Genomic DNA, 22,597 nt, shown 5'->3' on the forward strand with positions numbered 1-22,597 from the left:
AAAAAAAAAATCTGACCAAATCTCTCTGTGTATATGAATGGCATCTTCAAAAGAGTAACAAAAACGGAGCTTTTCGAATCAACCCGTTGCGCCGCGAAATGATTCACGGTTTCAAAGTCCTCTAAATGCCACATGCTGGTCAAAACTGTGTAAATGCAACGAAAACTAAGTTCAAACAAAAATGCTTGTAACAAATCACCAAACACCACTAATGCATAATATGTTATGTATTTATGTTATTTTATTGATTTGGCATTTTTTGCATGTTTTTAGCTTGGCTAAACAGGCCAAAACGTTACATTGTTCATGAAATGTTTTAGCTGGACATTGATCATATGTTTTTTGAATGTTAGCCTACTTGTTTCAGAACGTTCAAAAGTAACGTTCCCATAAGTTCTGCAAAATGATAAAATGGAATGTTCCCTTAATGTTCACACATTTAAAAAAGAATGTTTAAACTTACAGGGAACATCAGCAAAACGTTCTTAGAAGATATTTTTGTTAGCTGGAAAGCTACGTGCTTTTAGAGAAGCTTTTATTGAGAAATAAAATGAAATTCAGTACAGAGTTCAGAGGCACAGTATAAATCCACGCAAAAGTTGAGTTCAAGTTTTCGGAGTAAAGCAGCATCAGATCAGTGAGATCAGCAGCTGCAGACATGACAAGATTTATTTTTGCATACTAAACTGTACTATAAAATCAGAGTTAAGGATTACATGTAAAAACATTCATGCTGTACATTTATCACAAAAAGAAAACACATTCACGCAAAAACTCCAAAAGTCCTGATAATTATTGCATCATTTGATTCATTGAAATAAACTAATAAACTTACTGTGATGCGTATTTGTCAGTCATACATAAATGAAACGGTTCAGATTTCTGTAATAGTACTGATAAGCAGGTGATCCAGTTTGTTTCTATCTCGTACATTTTAACGGAATATTTCATGTTTCACAGATAAACATTTTAACCATGTTCATACTCTTAACTTCTTAAATATAATTGTTTTCACCATGAACAGGTTGATGCTGATTCAAACTGCATAAATGCATTCTGAAAATCTGATTATTTAAATCAAATCAAACAGATGCAAATAGTCACTAATAAGCAGAAATCTGACCTGTTTCATTTATGTATGACTAACACATACGCACCAAATCAGGTTTATTAGTTTTAAGTTATACCTGTTAAAATTTAAGAAGTTACAATTGGTATATGAAATTCTCATAAAATTTTTTAATTTTGGCCTAAATATTTTTTAATGATAATTGTAATTTTCAAGTGTAAATGTTTCAAATGAGGAGATCATGAGCTCTCAATATCTTCATTCTCCTTCAGCTTTAATGTCTAAAAAGTCTACCATTTCCTTCATGACTTATTAAAAAAAACCTGTTATTCCCGTTCATATCAAACACATATTCAAGTATGAAACAGTAATAGCCAGCGTTAGAGCATCAAACAGTCAGTCTTCATCTTCACTGATCCGGTTCTGTTCAGTCTAGTCTCGTTCGCTTCTGTTTGCGCTTCAATCTTCTGCCTTTCTTCAGAACAAGTTTGTTTTTAATGAATCCTCGTTTCCTCCTGCTGCCCTGCACAGATCAACAACGTTAAAACAACATCAGGAGATCAAAACATCTGTAAATGACCCGATGAGACGTAAATACCTTTCTGGAGGAGAGTTTGTGTGTATGATTATGATTGTGTTTTGTGACTCGAGGTTTGCGCTCCAGCGGCTGTCGGTTGTCCAGATCTTTGACTTTATATATCCGGACGAGCCAGTGCTCGGAGGTGAACGCTTCCTCCAGGTGCTTCAGCTTCACGTCTTTGTTTCCGATCTCGGCGTTTGCGTTCGGTCGAATCCTGGAGGAGTTCTGAAGTCCAGCTGAACAGAGAAGAACACGTCTGACACACGAGCCTCAAACACGCTGCAGAACGAGATCATGTGACCAGAATCACCTGCATTTCTCCAAAGCGATAGTAGGACATCTTATACATCAGAGAGTTGAGCAGCGCTGGAGACGCGGCTTTATCCACCCTGAACTCTCCCTGCGGTGTGAAGAAATCACTCTCCTGAACACACAACACACGCACGCACGCACGCACGCACGCACGCACGCACGCACGCACACACACACACACACTCCTGTTCAAGAGGTTCTTTATTTTAAGACTGTATGGGCTGGCAGTGATATTTTGTTATTTATATACTATTAGAGTATTTAATATTTTGAATTATGCTTTATTTTTATATTTTCAGTTTATGTTTTTGTTTTTTAACATTTCTTTTTAGTTTTATTTTATTTTAGTAATTTTATGTAAAATAAAATGTAGCTGTATTTATCTATTACTTCAGTTTTAGTAATATTGTTATATTTTTTGCTAATTGTTTAGTTTTAGTAATTTTATTACTTCAATCTTAACTTAATTTATTTCAGTTAGTTGTTGCCAAGGCAACGTGTCATTTTAGATTTTTTTAAAGTTTGTTTTTCATCTAACATATCTATTTTATTTCAGTTAACAAATATGATTTTTAAATACTTTAAGTAATTTTGTTCTGTGCATTTGTCATTGCTATTAGTTTTCTATTATATTTTTGTTTAATGAGTTTATTTCAGTTTTAGTTTTGTAATTAGTACTTTAGCTTAAACTTCAGTTATTTGCCAAAATGTTCATCTAATATTCATTTCATCTTTATTTCAATTAATGAACATGCATTGTAATGGTTTTAGTAATTTTATGTGCTTCTGTCATGTTATATTTCTATATAGTTTTTATTAATTTATTTTAGTTTTAGTAATTTTGGTACTTCAACTTAAACATATTTCAGTTAGTTGCCAAGGCAACATTTCTACTTTTTGGTTAAGTTTTTCACCTAATATGTGTATTTTACATAGTTTAGTCGTGCTGGGACTCACCCGCACGTCTCTGGGATGTTCTCCCTCGGCGATCCTCACCATCCACAGGAACTTGTTGATGTCGTCGCCCGAGTATCCGATCACCCCTCCGAAGATGATCAGCACATAGTCCACATCCAGCAGCCTCATGATGTCATACGCCGCACTCTCATTGGACGCCATGGCTTTGCCCACCTGAGAGAGCCAATCAGAGAGAGGCAGTCAGACTTCCTGCGGTGGAGTGTCTCTTCCTGCGGCCGGCGTGTCTCACCAGCGCGATGTGGCTGTTGTTCCAGGTGTTGTTGTCCACTAGCGTGGTTCTGTTGGCCATGCCTGCGATCTGATACCCATAATCCCACCAGCTCATGACGCGCGCGTGTTGATCAGTATTGAGCCGCAGCCAATAGTACGCCTCTCTGAAATCATCCAGGATGCTGCGCGAGCTGAAACACACAGGAGGATGGATGAGCCGCTGTGTGTGTGTGTGTGTGTGTGTGTGTGTGTGTGTGTGTGTGTGTGTGCGTGCGTGTGCGTACCCGTCGTGGTTGTGTGATGCCAGCACGACACTGGGACTGGAATAAGCGTTACTGGTGACCCACGTGCAGTGAACAGTGAACATCAGCAACAGCAGCAGCAGCAGGACCATCACCAGACTCCTGATGTTTGAACCCAAACCCTCTTCACACACGTGATGCTTTCGCAGTTACCAGCCTGAAACACACACACACACACACACACACCAGCAGGGGGCGATACACGTCAGTTTAACACACAATCACTAGGACTCTTGAAATCAACAAGACAATAAAATGTACTTTCTTAAATGTTTGATCTTACTGTGAATGATTCATGAGGACACATTATTCTAAATCTCCCAAACATAATTTTTAATCCTTATAATATCTAAATATATTAGTGCTGTCAAACGATTAATTGTGATTAATCACATCCAAAATAAAAGTCAGAATATATAACGATTAATCACTTGACAGCACTAAAATATATTTATATTTCATCTATTTTATAGGAGCACTTAAATGTATTATATTTTATAATTTTATATAATAAATAATGTATTTTTAAATAATAATTTACATACTTGTATAAAATATAGAAAATATAAATATATAAAGTTACATGGATAATAAATAATGTTTGATTATATAAGCACATATTTGCACATAGAAGTACAAATGTGGGGTCTCGCGTAGCTGAAGGCTGAAGGTCTGGAATCTATGGTAGCTTTCATTGGCCAAGGCCAATGAAGTGTTTCCACATTTGTGTGCCATATGCATCAGACGTTTAGCCAACATTCCGTGGGCGTGAGACTACAGGATAAACTAGCTGTTTTTGCAGTTTAGTTTTAAATAATTGTCTACTTGGACTGAGAAGAGAGCTTTGAGTTGTGCGGTCACATTCATGAAAATTTAGCAGATTTCATAAACCTTTCTGTCGATCAACATGGTGAATTTCAATAAAAACTTAAAAACTTGCAGAATCTGCATGAATGTTTGTTCTGTGGTGAATCAGTGCTCTTCTGCAGTTTCTCACAGGTTCTGGTCGCACCTTATCATAGAGACTCCCAGAGTTCCTCCTGTCGAAATCGTCAGCAGCGTCTTCAGCCGGAGGATCGTCCTGCTTGAGCTCGTCGCTCAGATAGCGCTCAAACACGCTGGAGAAACACACGGCCGACAGAACGCACACCACCGGCGTCAGAGTCAGCATGAGCCGCACCATCACACCGGCGAAATACACCGCGCTGATGCCGTACAGAACCACTGCAGAGACACACACACCTGAGACACGCAGCACTGGACCTGAAGGAAAGCACTCGTGGCAGGGCACGTACCGAACACGCGCTCGGCGCTGATGTTTCTGATGCAGAACCACAGGCCCGCTGGGAAGGTGCAGACCAGGATGTGAAGATCAAAGAAGAAGGAAACCCAGGTGGTGGGCTGATGCTCCGATACCGACGCGATGATTGGAATATGAATCTTAGCATAGCTGCAGAAAAATATCACGCATTAAACATACGGCCTGAGAATATTTCCTGAAACGAACATAAACTTTGATTAAAAATGAGATTTCTGTGTTGTTTACCTGTAAAAAAACTGAACATTACCAGAGCTGCTGTACAGATGCTAGGGCTTCATAGTGTTTTTAGCATGTTGCTATGTGGTTGCTAGGGTGTTCCAGGGTTCCCACACCTTGGTTAACTTCAAATTCAAGGACCTTTCAAGGACTTTCCAGGTCCAATACCCTCAAATTCAAGGACTTAATGTGGGGACACATTTCAAGTGAGAGTAAAGGTTACATCGCGTCACCTTGTAAGATACATTGTTACAGTTTTCATGTATCAAACACAACTATGCAAAAAAGCAAATGTTTTTTTTTTTTTTTCATTTATTTTTGGCCATATGACAGAAATCTGATATTTGTCATATTTCTGTTTTGCATAAAATTGAATAATATTTGGTACATACTATACTGTATTCTAAAATGATCTGATATTAACTATTGAAAAGAGCTTAGGCGCATGTAACCAGAAGTTTTAAGATATATGAATATGCTTTTAAGTTTTTCTTGCCTCATGGCTTTACATTATCTTAACAAGCAAAGCAATTCAACATTGCATCCTTTGAATCTCTGGCAAGCCATTCTTTGTAATCTTCTTTGGTGAGCCAAATATTTTGAAACTTGCATTTTCCAGTCATCACGTTTCAGCGGTTTCAGCCTATTTTTGCAATGTTTCACGGTGTGTCTGTGAAACGTTGTGGTACCATCTTAGTAGTTTCGTGTGCGTGTGAACGTCATGGCAACAAACAACACAAAGTACCTCACGTGGGAAACACTTAGCGTAACGTATAAATGTGCAACGTAAATCAAGCAAGCTAGTATGCATAAAGTGTCGGCGAAATAACACATTAGCGGACCGGAGGGAATAATATTGGATTTTCAAGGACCTGTATCTATGTTTGTTTATTTTCAAAAACTTTCCAGGGCCTTGAAAATTTTTAATCAGATTCACAAACTTTCAAGGACTTCGAGGACCCGTGGGAACCCTGGTGTTCTGAGTGAAGTTTAGAATGTTGCTGTTTTTTGAATGAGTTTCTGATTGTAAATGATGTAATTATCAGTTGATTTTTACCCCGTGTCCCAGAGTGAATAAAAGCGTCCGCTCCACGGAGCGATCCAACCTGAACACAAACACACACGATCATCAGCACACGCTCATGTCATCATATGTGTCTCATGATCATGTACCGCGGTAAACTGACCGATGCCGCTGAGGTAAACGACACACACAAACAGCAGCAGCGCAGCGACACAAACGCAGACAGAAAACAGAGTCTGTTTGTCCTGCAGCGTCAGTCTGTCTCGCAGGAACTGCAGGAACGAGTAGAGCTGCACGAGCACGAACACACCTGCACACACACACACACACACACACACACTGAATCAACATTAAATCAACACTGAATCAGCTTTTGTGTGTTTGTGATTCTGCAGCCAATGAGGAGACTCACCAGCTGCTGCCATGTGTTCGCTGGTTCTGATTGGCTGAAACCCAACAAAAGGAATCTGCATAGACAGAATCAGACCAATGATGTAGAACGTGCTGTACGCTGAGAGAGAGAGAGAGAGGACCAATCAGAATCAACGCTGGAATGAATCAAAGTTCAGATTGTGCTGTGAATCGTTGTGAATCTTGACTGAGACTCACCGATGTAAACTCTGTTACTGAAGCGCCGCATCAACAACAGAACGAACACGTGAAGAGGAATCAGATTAATGATGAAGACGTAACCGCCCCACGCCGACACCTCAAACACACACACAGATTTATAGAATAAATATTGATCCCATCTTTGGTAAAAACGCTGATATGCGGGTCAAAATAACAAACAGAAAGTTCCCTCGGTGAAAAACACTCTTCACTGAATCGATTCGACCGTGAGCAGAAACACAGAATCAATCAGCTTTGAAGAGTCAAGTGAAAAACAGACTGAATGAGACGAACACGTTTGTCAATGAAAGAGGATTCAAGAAAGAGATTCAGTCCTTCGTTTGAGATCAGATCTCTCTCATGATGAACGTCTTCAATACCCTGGAGAAAAAGAAGTACACTTTAACATACTTTTACAACTTTTAAGTACTTATTATGGAAATAATATACTAAAAATATTGAACTGATTTGAATGTAATGTTTTCAGGCACTTAACTCCATGTTATGGGCAATTAGACCCACTTAGGTGAATTAAAATGCATCTTTATATGTTTCATACTTTTATAATTACTTTTCTTTGAAATAAGGTTACAGTTTACTGCTGAATGTACTGACAAGAATTTATGCAAGTATTTAAACTTGTATATAAAATATTAAAACATTTTTTGTGATTAAGTAAACTGGCACATTCAGAAATATTGAATAACACTACAGTTAAAATATAATCAAGTACTTTACATGTGCTTTAGTATGTTAGTCAACACATCAAATAAGTACTTGTTTAAACCATGACAAAAGATTATTAAAACAATGATTTAAAATATACTTTTGACATTATTATTAAAAGTGTACTTAAGTGTGTAAGAAACCTTCATGTACAACAACCTTCTTTTTAAATATACTTAAGTGGCCTTTTATTTCACTAATACTATATTATCTGCAAGTACAGTCTTTTTTAAATAAAATATAAGATTTGAAGTACACTACAAGTGCACAATATAATTGTTTTATCCTGTAGACACACGGGCTGAATTCAGTACATCATTCACACTCACCATGTAGAAATACGAGAGGCAACATCCGACGGTCCAGAACACTGATCCAGTTTTGATCGACTTCACCTGAACAAACACAGAAAACTCACTTCCAGTTCAATTTATAAAGTGATGGCAAACTTCCTCCAGCGCTTCCTCTTACCCACAGGAAGTAGGTGAACTGCAGGGCGAATATGGCGACGGCCTCGTTATCGAAGGACCCGGCCACCGAGCGCGAGATGTATCCGGGCACGATGGCCATGAAGCAGGCGGACAGAAGCCCCGCCCCCTGACTCCACAGCTCCCGCGTCAGCAGGAAGGTGGCGATCGCAGTCAGAGCGCTGAAGACCGGCGCCAGGAACACGCAGACGTCCCGGATGTGGACGCTCAGGTGGACGAGGTTCAGGATGTAGTGAATCAGACCTGCGGTCACCATCAGACCAGGATAGACCTGCAGGAGCACACAGGAACCGGTCTGAGCTCCTCAAGAAGCTCCTCAGATGAAGCAGAGTTCAGACGTGAATGAACTGAATCACGACTCACCGTTCCTCCAACGATTCGCCCCAGAGGATACCAGGCTCTCTCGTCAAACCAGTTGAGGAACTCGTAGAAACCGCTGGTGGTCAGATGATGGGTGGATCTGTAATTAAACCTGTTCACAAACACACACAAACATTCATGAATGGTGCATATGCAAATAAGATGCAGAGCAGAGGTTTTGCGAACGCCAAACAAGAACGTAACATCATTTGTATGGTGTGGTTGCTCTTCTTCCAGGTCTGACAGCTGATCTGGAATCAGTCCATCATCACATGTACGCTATTATGACAGACTTCACATTCTGATGATGAAGCTTTAAAGAGCTCATGACATAAACTAATAAACAACAATGCATTCATGACATATAAATGAATAAATAAACAAAAAGTGCTCATGACAAATAAATAAATGTATAAATAAGTACATGAAGAGAATCATTCAGTTTTAAATTAATGAAAATATAAATAAATAAATAAATAAATGAATAAATACATACATACATAAAATTATAAAATGAGTTCATAACAAATAAGTAAATAAATAAATGAGCTTACAACAAAAATAAACAAACATATGGTATGAATTATGACAGACTATTCCTCATCTTCTGAAGGCATGAGCTGTAAACAGTGATGCTGCACCTGCTCAGATACTGAGAGAACATGAACATCATCTGCATCCGTCTGTCTGGATCAGAGCAGCATCTGTGAGCACAACATGAGAACATCAAAAGCTTCTGGACACAACGAGAGAAACTCACAAACTCCCACTGAGCATCCTCACACACACACACACACACACACACAGTCTGACAGTCTGACAGTCTGAGCGTGTTTGTGAGCTGATCTCGGAGAACCCATTTCTCTGCTCTAGAGGTTGTGAAACCAACGCTGGTAATCCATCACAGATGACACACACACTATTTTAGGACACTAATCAGTTTTCTGTGTCAATGACAGATTCTGTTGTACAGTCAAAGTTGTCAGAATGAGACTCTACACAAAAACACAATCTGAATTTAAAATCAAATGGATATGGATTACAAACAAATCTGATCTGATTTTTAAAACAGAACTGAAATTATAACAATACAATTCATCTGAATTAAAAACAAAACTGATCTGATTTAAAACTCAATTTATATGAATTCAAAATCAAATTGACATGGATTACAAACAACTGGTCTGAACTGAATTTATCAACAATACATTGATCTGAAATAAAAATTAAACTGAAATTGATTACAAACACAACTGATCTGAATTAAAATCAAACTTAAACGGATTACAAACTGTATTAAGATCAGAACTGAATTTGTCAAAAATACATTGATCTGAATTCAAAATTAAACTGAAACTGATTACAAACATTATCGGCCTGAATTAAAACAAGAACTGAATTTATTAAAAACACAACTGATCTAAAATAAACATGAAATTGATACTGATTACAAACAACTGATCTGAATTAAAATCAGAACTGAATTGATTAAAAACACAAATGATCTGAAATAAAAATTAAACTGAATTTGATTACAAACACAACTGATCTGAATTAAAATCAAACAAATTCATAAAAATACAATTGATCTAAATTAAAAATACAACTGATCTGAATAAAAAAAAAATCTTAAAAAACTTAATCTGAATTAAAAACAAATTAATCTGAATTAAAAAATATTCTGAAAAAAAAATCTAAATTAAAAACTGATCTGAATTACACAGTTTAAAATATTCCTCCTATTTCTGTTGCATCTGAGTAGACAACAAGAAAGTTTATTTTGAGAATAAACATTGAGAGATGATTGTGTCAGTGTGTTTATTTCTAAATTTATCATGTTCAAGTTTTCCTGGTTTAGTGCACACATTCAATATCACCACTTGATATAAAAGCCATTATAAACAAACTACGGGCTACATGAATCAGATCTGACGCACTGCAGCAACTCAACTGATGTTCAGATAACAGAACCACAATAAAAATACTGAACTGATCTCTGTGACGTCTCTAATCAAACAGATCCAGGAACACGAGGAACATCAGCGGCTCATTACAACATTATTCATTATGATCTCAACATGATTACTAAACTCAGATTGAGTTTTTTGACGTGAAATCCAAAATCAAAAGATCTAAACGTGACACTGAATCACGTGAGACTGAAGGAGGAGGAGGAAGAGTCGTTCGATGACAGTAGAACAGAAGAAATTTAGTCATGTTGTCTCCAACACTCAGAGGATGAGGATGAGGATGGATGAAGGTTTTCAGACAGATGTTTCCAGCTCAGCATGAGTCCTCTAACTTCACACTCAAACTCACGCAGGAATGACACAAAACTCTCAAAAGTACAGAAAACAAGAGCTGAACTGAATGAGAAGAGAGTTTAGAGAGAAAGAACAGCCTGAATTCACCATGAACAAAGAGAAGAATGAAAGAGACAGACAGAGAGAGAGAGAGAGAGAGAGAGAGAGAGAGAGAGAGGAGGAGGAGGAGGAGGAGGAGGAGGAGGAGGAGGAGGAGGTGAAATAAATGTGATGGTCAACAGGTTCATTTTTTTGGGACAAAGGAACACACACACACACACACACACACACACACACACACAGAGTGACCCAGCTTCTGGGCAGTTGTAAATCTAGAGTTACAATGAATAAAAACCTCAATAACTCAATGACCCAAAAACATGTTACAAGTTATTCTGACATCTTCTGATTACATCAGAAACTTACAATATTTAAGATATTGTTTAGGTATGAGAATGACAGACAGACAGATAGATAGATAGACTGAAGTGATCTTGTGTGTGTGAATCAATAGGAGATTAAAGTGACTCTACGAATAAAAGTTTATCACAAACGACGCGAGGACGTTTGATCCATTCAAGACTGAATAAAACACCAGTGAAAGATCTGAGCTGTGCTCCACAGAAGAACAGAGATCAAACACAGACGTCTGGCTCAGACAAAGACCCTGTAATCACACGTGTGTCTCCTCATTTTCTGAGTGAACTATTCCTTTAACTACTCTAATCATTCAGTCCTAGATTAACAAACACCATGAGACACAAACCTGCCAAACATAAACACCAAACACAAACCGGCCATGACTAAATGAGCTTTATATTCATTAAAATGATTCAAAAAGGCCACGCATTAAAGCACAGCAGCAGCCAGAAACATCCCGATCATGGCTTCTGTATTCAGAACAGACGTCCAATGAGGATTTACATGAAAATAAAGCAGGTGGAGCATTACTAGAGCTTCATGCTGAGGATAACCACCATCTGTTAGAGAATAATCTGATTCGTTTGACGTGGACAGATTCATTAATGATGGAGTGGGAACTCTGCTCTCTTCACTGTATGATCAGAAGAAACCAGCACCGGTTTCATCCTGATCAGAGATTCAGAGCTGGTCTGAGATCAGTCAGAAATGATTCAGCTCTTATGAGACTCCAAAAATATTCAATTCATCAAAACACTACTACACACTGCATCAATGTCAGGAATTACTCCACTTTATTAAGGGGTAATATTTTGCCCATAGAATTAAATCTTGAGGATAATTTTTGTTGCTTCGTGGTGTCATATTTTTCATACTCTATAAACACAAAGAAATACATTTATTATTTAATTATATTTGATCAGACAATATTTTCCCCTGGAATTAAATTGAGGATATTTTTTTCAGCTTATTGGGGGCATTTATCTCTTCCATATAAACAACAAAAAGTCAACCATTTCTGCAAATACTTAATTTATTATTTTAAATTGCCAATCTGAACAGTTATGTCAATTAATAATATAAAAATTATACAATATAAAAATATAAAATGCAAAAGAATCTGAATATAATGCATAAGAACAGGCTTAATATTTGCTGCTAGAATTACATTTTGATCATTTTCCATATCATTTTTTTTTTTATCTTAATGGATGCATTTTTCCCAAACATTTATGCAAATATTTAACTTGTTCAATTAAATATGAACAGTTGTGTTAATTAATAATCTAAAAATTTAAAAATAATTACATTTTCTATATTAAATTAATCTTATAATTTTGTTATTAATTAAATCCTATAATTACATTTCAGGATAATTTTTGCTTAATTTAAACACACAGAAAAACGCTGCCCATTTAGGCAAATATTTTATTTATTTATTTAAATTGCCAATCGGAACAGTTAACATGTCAATTAACAATACAAAAAAAATACAATATAAAAATAATTAAATCAAAAGGTCAATTTAAAAAAAAGTTTTTAACAATTTACAAAAAAAAAAAAAAAAAAAAAAAAAAAAAAAAGAAAGAAAGAAAGAAAAATAAAAATAAATCAAAGCCATATCAAATACAAAACCAGCTGTATGTAATGTAAAAGATCAGGCTTAAACCTTGAATATAATATTATTAAATATTGTGCACATAAAAATGTTACATGTTTTCTAAAGAGTTAAAATGAAGAAAAAAATAAAAGCATGTTTTTGCTCCAAAGGCATGTCTTTGCTTTAAATATCTGGAGTAATTTTTTGTTAATTTTGGTGGTATTTTGCCCTGAGCCCTGGTTAAATTCTGACACAGCAATCCTGCCTATTTATGTATTTATTTTTTTGGCATTTTCTATTTTTTGGGAAGAGCCCAAAGAAATCATGAAAAAGGCCTGAATCTGAGACTGAGGTTTTCCAAAGTAAGTGCTGCAAACAACTGTTTTTTTTTTTAATAGTATGTGTAACAGTATACAGTGTGCAATGAAGGCAGTCTGATCAAACAATGAGTTAAGAAAACCAATAGTGCAGAAACTGTGATTGAATTCAAACACATCTAACCAGATCCTACATGAAAACTTCAGTCAGAATGACCATGAATTAAAGGATGCAGGTTCACTATTTTTACATGCATCACCGCAAACACACAAAAAAAAAAACCCCTCAAGCATATGATCTCTAGCTCATAAAAGGTACACAATGACCCATAACAAACGCACACGTACAAGTACAAACACTGTTTTCAGCCATAGGGGAAAATAATCATCGTAACATCATGATTTTATTGATTGTATTGTGTGATGCAGTAAAAACAAAGGACAAGAGATCTGTTTAGTGCATTATAAATACTAAAAACGCAGAATAATTTTCTCCAGCGTTGTGCATGCCAGCCACCAAATGAAGCAGAAATCAGATTAAAAAGTCACAGCACACTTCAGAGCAGAAATATTAATTAAGGTGAGACTTAAATTAATAACAAGAGCTATAGGATTACTGTGGCATCAATCCTTGCAGCTAATACAACACTATCAAATTCATTCCCCGTGAATCCAACAAGCTTTCTGCAAAGAGTTGATGTTGGATCTTGTCATTCATACATTTACAGATCATAAAAACTGCCAAGGTCAAACTTTATATTAGATGAGAAATGTGGACTAGCAGGTGTGAGACGCTGCTGTTAGATAACTGTACTTCACAAGGTCACAGTACAGCTATAAAAAAGAGCTTCAGTTTTACAAGGACACAGAGACATTGTAAAAAATGGCCTTTAAATCAAACTGAATTATTGTGATATGATAAATGTTACAAGTTACAAGTCTGAAGAGGCATTGAGTCTGTTCTTCAATTCAATCTTTAAAACAAAATCAACAGAAAAGTATTCATTATTTTTTTGCATGGGGAAAAAACAAAGCCTAATTTTAGGACCATGTAAGTGAGTGTGAAATCTAAATTAACTCGGTTTACATTCTCAATTACATGCACACAAATAGGAAGTGGAGAGAGGGACGACAGGAAGTTCAGGGCTGCTGAAAAGGACTGTAGGATATCGATTGTCTTTTGAGAAATGGCCTACAGAACAGAACTTCAAGGACAAACTAAAGAGAAACTGAGAGGGCAAAATAAACCAGCTCTCATTTATTACCAACTGCAGAGAGAAAAAGAGAAAAACAGACAGAGAGCGAAAAGAGAACAAGAGAGAAAGAGCTGCACACTGTGCAGCATATACTGCATAAAACATACCATATAAAAAAAACATGAAAATGAATACATGAAACAATGTACAGTCCATATTGTGGCACAAGTGAGTAAAGTTATTTAGCATTTATAGTAGTCTTTCGACAGTCTGATTGAGTCACATAAAATGATGAAAATTATTTAAAAGAAAAAAGAAAACAAAAAAGAAAAGAATACATAAATACATATTCTCATGTATTTTGTTTTTTTAAATTATGCATGGCAAACTACAAACATTTTAATAATCATTATAACAATAAAATTTCAATAAACAAAAAAAATTATACACTGTATTATATATTATATATCAGTTTGATATCTGAAAGAAAAGCTAGGCCACAATTTTCCCAGGAGAATTTATTAACACCAAAACAGCAAAAAATGCTACTTTAATGGCAAACTCAGGGTACTAAAAATTTAAATCAATACCAATCAAATTTAATTCAATACATAAAGGTATACATAGTTTATGTTTATGTTTTAACAACATAAAAACTTAGCTTTTTCAATTTGATAGTTGACAGAAGAGCTACAATTCCGCAGGACAAGTCTTTCTTAAAATGTCCATTATTGATTTTTTGGAATAAAAACCTTGTCTAATACAATTTAAACCCGAACAATGCAATAAAATATGCTGTATAGTCTGTCATATTCTCAAAGCAGAGCATGAAATGAAGACTTTTGTGAGTCGAATCAAATCAATATGTGTGTGATGACGATTGCTCATGGCCTAAAGTGAACTGCAGGATGGCAGAAGGAATGAAAATCGCCCGTTTTCCAAACTTGCCTACCTAGACAGCATTTTAAGGCATCGCAAGCGAGCGTCCAATGTGAACGGCTGGACAGTTACACAATGCTGATTTACAAGGGAGCTGCCTGTGCAGACAGCTCACTACACTCCTAAAAACAAAGGCTCTTTATTGGAATCAATGGTTCCGTAAAGAACCTTTAACATCCATGAAACCCTTGCATTCCACAAAAGGTTCTTTATAGCAGAAAGAGGTTGTTTAGATCAAAAAATGTTCGTCGCACGAAGAAAAAAAATATATATTTTAAGAAATGTACACTTAAAGGCTCTCTGTGGGGGAAAAAAATAGTTCTTCTATTGTATCGTTGAGAAGAAAAAAAACACATTTTGGAAGCTTTATTTTTAAGGCTTGGAGGGAGCTACTATCTTACCGGCACCTCCCTGACACAAACGCATGCAACAAACCACCACAAGACAGAAAGAGAGAGAGAGAGAGAACTGCAAAACAACGTGAAAATGCCAGAGGCAAACACAAATGAAGAAATAAACAACAGCGGGAGAAGAAGAAACCGAGAGAAACTCGGACTGAATTTCACCTCATTGACTCCAATGATCTTCCGGGGCTGAAGAAGAATGTTAAAATACTGAAACACCTGCAAAACAAACCCAGGTAAAGAGCATCTTCAGCTGTTTCAAAATAGTTTTTTACTGGTTTATTCTACCATAAGCAGAACATTTAGAGTAAAAACACTGCCGTCATCTTTGTGTACCAACCACAAAACCTCTGGACACACAATAATCACATCCACTAACAGTCATGATCTTCAACATCAAATATTGATTATAATTGAAATTATCTTATTTTGCGGGCAGAAGTCTGAAGTCTGAAGAATAAAACAAGACATGTAATCAATTATAAAGTTTAGACCCAAAAATGATCATTAAATGAATGTTTATTACCAGTTTCGTGAAGGTTTGTTTTTTACTCACAAATAGCAAGTTCCACTTAATGAAATATTTTTTAGTGCTTGACATAAACAGAAAAAAATGCATTGCTTGTAAAACTGTTCTTGATATTTTAATAACTTTATTCATGCCCATGACTCTTCCAGGTCCAGAAATCAGACTTTAAAATCTCCTAATTTATTCAGGTTTTCAAAGACTGGTTCTTGGCAGTCTTTGAGGAAATGAATTAAAAAAGAAACATCATATCAACTTGTAAGTTGTTTTAGCCTAATTTCTTTTTTTCGTGTCTGATTTTGACTCATTTTAAGTTGTGACCATTTGGATTCAGTGAGACTTATATAGAGATTGATTTGGCTGAGAACACTGCACATTATATATTCTCACTGAGTCTCTTGAGTTAGAAAGAGTCAAGAGAGACTTCAAAGAACTTCTGTGACATCAAGTGATTTACAGTGAAATCTCTTCAAACGTCTGAATATGCCGACAAAACAGATCCTTTGAAATGCATGCATCTGAAAACCTGATGAATGACAAATGAGTAAGTGAGTGTTGATGCTCTAAAGTAATACTTTTTCAAAGCGTTTACCATAGCAGGAGGAAACGCTGTCAGCAATTCACTTTTGTGCTTCTTAAAGAGAAAAAGATTACTTGAAAAAGATGCCCACTGCTGTCAGTTTCATCCTTTAAATTTTTTGTTAAATATTGTTAAAAAATAAATTGTTGTTAAATTGTACACCTTTCATGACTTTAATTAGACGTTTTTAGATGAAACTATTAAAATGGAAAACACAGAACTTTCGGGAAAAATAAAACTGAATTTGGAAAAAAAATTCCATGATTTCAATTCATCAGACATGCTTTTTGATCATTACAACTTAATTAAATCACTAAAACAGGATCCAGAACATTTTTAATTTATGAAAAAGTAAAACAGAATTTTGGATCACATAAAATGGTTTTCTTGTTCCTGTGGGTCTGATGTCTGTGTTTGACTGACAGTCTGCCAACCAGCAACACACGACACTGACAAAACACACAGTCTGTGAGCCACCAGAGATGATGCCATTATAGTCACACACACACACACACACACACAACAGAGCAACATGCCCAACAATGTGCCAGCCGACCAGCTTAGACGAGTGTTTATGCCAGAAAACAGAATCACAAACTTCTGTGCCAAAAAAAACACACAGAACATCTCATTTATGACTTCATTCTTTCTCCTAGACAGCAATGAGATTAAATGGAGAGCAAGAGACTCCAGGAATCTCACATGAAGTCTAGAGTCTCTATGAACTCAAACATTTCTCTTCAAATAATCTGAGCTGCTCCACATATTTATTTTATAGCTCTCGAGTCGTACTGTACGACGACTATTGACTCATTTGTGGATGTTTTAGGAGACAAAGATAATACTTAAACCTGTTGACTTGTATGATGTTGTTTGTTTCACAAGACAAACATAAGAGGATTCAGACAAAGAGTGATTCATTTTCCTTCAGAACGAGCGAACGGCTCTTCAGACAGACTTGAGAAGCTCTGAAGGAGAGAATCAATCGCTGAAGCACTGGAGGGTTTCTGCTAACAGAGACTAATGAAGCCGTTTATCATACAAACACAGAGCAGCTCGCAGACGAACAAACACTCTCGGTGTGAGTTTAAACCCTCCAAACCCTCAGAGAAAGCTGCTCGCGATTCAACAAAACAGCAGATGTTTTCTGAGAGATTGATTTCTGCTGGAACTTTGGAATTCTGGATCTGGAATTCAAACAAATTCAAAGTTAAGCGTTTCAACTCAATCTTCAATTTAAATTCAAATTGTAGTTAAACGAATTCAAATGCAAATAGAATTTGAGTCATGGTTTGCAAAATAAATGTTTTGCTGGATTTTTTTTTTTTTTTTTCAAAATGTGAAAAAAGCTGTGCACGCTCTAAGAACTGCTGATACAATAAATTCATGAAGCACTCTGCAAAAAAAGGGATAATCTAATAAATATTTATATTTTCATCAAATAATATGCACTGGATTATGCAAGGACAGAGTGTGCTGTTTTGAAGGAGAATGACTTCAAGCCAAAACAACAAACAAACAGACTCGAGGTGTGCTGTCAATCACGACCCTAGTCCCAGATGCATATTGCAGAATCTCACTGAGGTTGCATGCATACAACCAGAAAGAAATGTGCAATGTGTTTTAGACTGCAGTCTGTACTGCCATTAACTGATCTATTGTCCATATAACCTCACAATAAACCAGTTTCAGCACATTAAGTGTCATAAAAGAGCCGCTGGGATTGTAACAGTTAGACATTTCTATAATAACCGTGACGAGACATAATTAATCTTTTATCCATGGGTTAAACACACCTGCTTCATGATGAAACCTTGTTTATGAAATTCACTTAAGATGAGTGAAATTGCAGCAGCGCTTTTAAGCTTATTCTATTACAGAGGAGAAACATGCAATAAATACTTTAGCAATTATATACAAAAATGTATCTTATAAGCAGGTCTTTTACATTCTGACCTGATTTACTTTACTAATCTACAGTTTGAATTGAATCCAACCAATCAGTGGATTAAACGATGGAGAAAATCCATATTTCTATGTTATCAGGAAGAACAGACCGCAGCGGTGTTTCTAACAGCTACTTAATCAATACTGGTTAACTATCAGTGTCTCGCCGAGCAGCAGGAGGAACTAGATGTTTGGCAAACAAACCGCAGGATCGAGCCAGAGCGCTTTCTCCATCCATCCATCTATGTCTCGTTCTGTCTCCTCTACTCATGTGTGAACACAAACACAGAGTCCGACCAGAATTTATTTTCCTCTCAATCAATTAAGATCATTAGATGTGAGGTAAACACAATAGTGATGCTCCATTTTGATACAGATAAGAAGATGCTCCAGCCTTAAAGTCCACATGATTTCAGACTTTCTTTCTTAAAGGGATAGTTCACCCAAAAATGAAAATGTGATGTTTATCTGGTTACCCCCAGGGCATTGTTTCTTCAGTAGAACACAAACGAAGGTTTTTAACTCAAACCGTTGCAGTCTGTCAGTCATATAATGCCAGTCAATGGGCACACAATCTTTGAGAGAAAAAAAAACACATGCACACACAAATTCAAATTAAACCCTGCGGCTCGTGACGATACATTGATGCCCTAAGACACGAAACAATCGGTTTGTGCGAGAAACTGAACAGCATTTATATAATTTTTTACCTCTCAGTCGCTAACGAGGCATCTATGTATATATATCTATGTGCCAGAGCAGGTTGACGCATCACGCACCGGATGTTGTGACAGTCGGACATTGAGGTTTATCAGAGGTAAAAAATTATATAAATACTGTTCAGTTTCTCGCACAAATCAATCGTTTCGTGTCTTAGGACATCAATGTATCGTCACGAGCTGCAGGGTTTAATTTGAATTTGTCTGTGCATGTTTTTTTTTTTTTTTTCAAAGATTCTGTGCCCATTGACTGGCATTATATGACTGACAGACTGCAACGGTTTGAGTTAAAAACCTTCGTTTGTGTTCTACTGAAGAAACAAAGTCACCTACATCTTGGATGCCCTGGGGGTAACCAGATAAACATCACATTTTCATTTTTGGGTGAACTATCCCTTTAATGCATGCTTCTGGTCTTATTGCAAATGTTTCAATGCCTTCTTTGACCGAAACGTAATAACTTTTCATCTCTGAGTCACCAAACACCTTCAATTAGTCCAGACAATAACAGCAGACAATCTGTTCCACTTCACTTCATCTCATTATAGAACCAATTAAGAACATCTTGAAATGAATATGAGCAGATTTAATTTTTTTTTACAAATGAAAATGAACTTGAAACCTCGGCAGACGTAAACAGATGAGCATGTGTGACATCTGTAATGCTGCAGCATTAAAATTGGCATGTCTCAGTATTTTAAGCAAAACACACAAATGAATATTAAACATTTGGTTACTGCCAGCTAAGGTTTCTTAATTAATATTGCTTAAAATTCCATGTAAAAAACTGAAAAAGTGTCTTGTTTGTGCAAAAATGATTGCTTAATTTTTAAGTAAATGCATCCTTGTTTCCCCATGGCCTTCCAATACCGACCACGTCAACATCTACACAACTAACTGACTTGCTAGACTATTAAATCGAATGTACAGAAAGTTGCATAAAACAAACCAAATAAACCCTTGCCAACAAATTATGTTAAATAAATAACTGACATTTTGATTGTTGAGAAAAGCTAAACAAACCTGACCTCTGAAGAAAAATGCAGGCATCAGTGTGCTCCAGGTCCACTCAGAAAAGCTGATATCACAGTGTCTGAGAGATCAAAAATACTGTCTGGAAGACAGATCACTCTAGATTTTGAGACATGGCCACTGCTCTCTTTAGCTTGAAAATAGAGCAGAAAGCTAAAGCAGATGTTTGTCTTCATGTGCTGCTCTGAAACATCAGCTCTCTGTTCATATGCTGTCTAGTAAGACAGCTCACTAGGTTTTGAGACAAACTGAGGTAAAAACAGAGTCTCTCTAAACACACACTTTACTGCAGCTCTGACAGTCAAAGCACAACAGATCCAATGCACAATACAAGATGACTTTCACAGTTATCAAGAGTTTTAAGAGTGTTTCGAAGAAATAAGGACGGAAAGTTACTCACCACGGATCAAACTCATGGATGAGGCTCTCGAAGCGGATCACCGCGAACAGTCTGGAGATGAATCCACACACACACGCCAGGAAAAGGATGGTGAAAGACAGCAGACAGCGCCATCCAGCCGGCTGAGATAATCCGCCTTTTCCTCCACCTCCACCCGCGGAGCTGGAGCGGCTGATCCCGGGCGGAGAGCCGCCGGTACCGGCTGAGCATCTGCGATGAAGCTCCCTCATATTCTGTCAGGATGACAGTCTGTTTATTACCTATTATTCACAAGTCTTTCCGGTGAATCGGTTCGACCGGCGGATCTTCACATCATCATCATCGCCTTCATCCCGCAGACAAGCAGCGCGGATCGGCTCCGACTGGAGAACAAGATGCGCGTCCAGCGTGTGGCGTCCAATTCAAGAACGAATCATTTAAAACGATTCTTTGTAATGATTCAGTTGAACTGACTCGCATCCGTTTACTTCAAATTTGAGCCCTCAAAGCCCCATTCTTCACGTGCCTGATCGAGATTGTAAAGCCATTGTAAATAGCCTAATGTTTTTAAGTCTTTATATTAACAGTTAATTCATTAATCTTCAAGAATGCGGCGTCTATATCCTTTTGTTAATTTCGTTTTATTTCAACGGTTTTATTTGCGACCCTGGACCACAAAATCAATCATAAGGGTAATTTTTTTTTAAACAAATAAGCTTTCCAATGATGTATGGGTTTGTTAGGACGGGACAAATCTGGAATCTGAGGGTGCAAAAAAAATAAATAAATAAATAAAAATGCTGAAATAATTGCTTTTAAAGTTGTCCAAATGAAGTTCTTAGCAATGCATATAAAAATTAAGTTTTGATACATTTACTGTAGGAAATTTACTAAATATCTTCATGGAGTATGATATTTACTTAATATCCTAATTATTTTTGCCATTAAAGAAAAATTGATCATTTTGACCCATATAAATTGCTACAATATACCCATGCTACTTATGACTGGTTTTGTGGTCCAGGGTCATATTTCATGTAAAATTACTGTAGTAGCCATCCTTCGGATGAGACGTTAAACCGAGGTCCTGACTCTCTGTGGTCACTAAAAATCCCATGGCACTTCTCATAAAAAGTAGGGGTGTAACCCCGGTGTCCTGGCCAAATTCCCTCCACTGGCCCTTGTCAATCATGGCCTCCTAATAATCCCCATTCACTTGATTGGCACTATGTCTCTCTCTCCTCTCCACCTAGCTGGTGTGTGGTGAGCGCACTGGCGCCGTTGTCCTGTGGCTGCCGTCGCATCGTCCAGGTGGATGCTGCAGACTGGTGGTGGTTGAGGAGAGACCCCCTAATGATTTTAAAGCACTTTGGGTGTACAGCAATACACAATAAAGCGCTTTATAAATGCATCATTCATTCATTATTCTAAAGAGTTACCATCATGAACTGTAAACGTGATATAAAAAGTATATTTACACAGTATTGTCGAATTTAACTAAATTTTAGCAAAAAATTTACTACTTCGATGATTTTCGAAAACCTATAGGTTCATTAAAACGAACCAATCGGTTGAACGAACTCATACGCCTTCCTGACTGATAGTTTCATCCTCCAACACAGCATGTCTAACAAATAAAGCAGCATATGTATTATCATTATTCATAGTTTATAGCGAAGACTGCAGTTTTTTGTCCTGTCAACTGAATAGCCTAACTCAGATCTGTAATTATTATAAATGGAGGTGATTCGAGTGCCCTGTTGAACCAAATGAAAATGAATCTCTTTTGGCCTGAGAATATCTTTTAAAGAAATCTTAATAAGATTCAGGCATATGTCAGTACCCCTTCCTCTAGCTCTGCTGAAGATGAATGATATTAGATCATAGATGAAGTGGGATTTATCCTGTGGTTGATGTGTTTGGGAATCACTAAGAACATGAGTAGCATCAGAAACAGACACAGGAATCCTTGGTCATTCCATCAGAGCTCTGCACAGATTCAGTTTCATTCGGTGCATCAAAGAAAAAATAAAACTC

General features: G+C 36.7%; 1 pseudogene; it reads right to left on the minus strand.

Moving 5' to 3' along the window:
• Positions 1-241: 241 nt before the first annotated feature.
• LOC131526461 (dolichyl-diphosphooligosaccharide--protein glycosyltransferase subunit STT3B-like) lies at positions 242-21,009 on the minus strand (annotated as a pseudogene).
• Between the last annotated feature and the right edge of the window lie 1,588 nt (positions 21,010-22,597).

This window comes from Onychostoma macrolepis, chromosome 19, assembly GCF_012432095.1.
Source record: "Onychostoma macrolepis isolate SWU-2019 chromosome 19, ASM1243209v1, whole genome shotgun sequence".
In the NCBI taxonomy this organism is placed as follows: domain Eukaryota; kingdom Metazoa; phylum Chordata; class Actinopteri; order Cypriniformes; family Cyprinidae; genus Onychostoma; species Onychostoma macrolepis.